A 481-nucleotide genomic window follows, 5' to 3' on the forward strand; every position below is an offset into this window, starting at 1 on the left:
ACCAGACACAGATACACCCTGTCTCTCCTCTCTCACTGCCTCTTTCTCTCTCTCCTCTCTCACTGTCTCTCTCTCTCTCCTCTCGCTGCCTATCTCTCTCTGCTCTCTCGCTGCCTCTCTCTCCTCTCTCACTGCCTCTCTCTCTCCTCTCTCACTGCCTCTGTCTCTCTCTCTCCTCTCTCACTGCCTCTCTCTCTCACTGCCTCTCTCTCTCTTTCTCTCTCTCCCCCTCTCTCTCTCCTCTCTCACTGCCTCTCTCTCTTTTTCTCTCTCTTGTTTTCTCCATCATCTGGCCTTTCTTCCATTCAGCAAGCCCCTCTGTAAAGTAGAATAGGGTAGATATCAGGGTTCTAGAGTAGAGAGTATGGTATATGTTCAGGGTTCTACAGTGTAGAGTATGGTATATTTTGGGATGCCTGTCTCCAAGGAGACGGCAGGGCGGGGTGGAGCAGATTCTCGGACAGGAAGAGGAAATGAAGAC

This window comes from Osmerus eperlanus, chromosome 17 (assembly GCF_963692335.1).
Source record: "Osmerus eperlanus chromosome 17, fOsmEpe2.1, whole genome shotgun sequence".
In the NCBI taxonomy this organism is placed as follows: Eukaryota; Metazoa; Chordata; class Actinopteri; order Osmeriformes; family Osmeridae; genus Osmerus; species Osmerus eperlanus.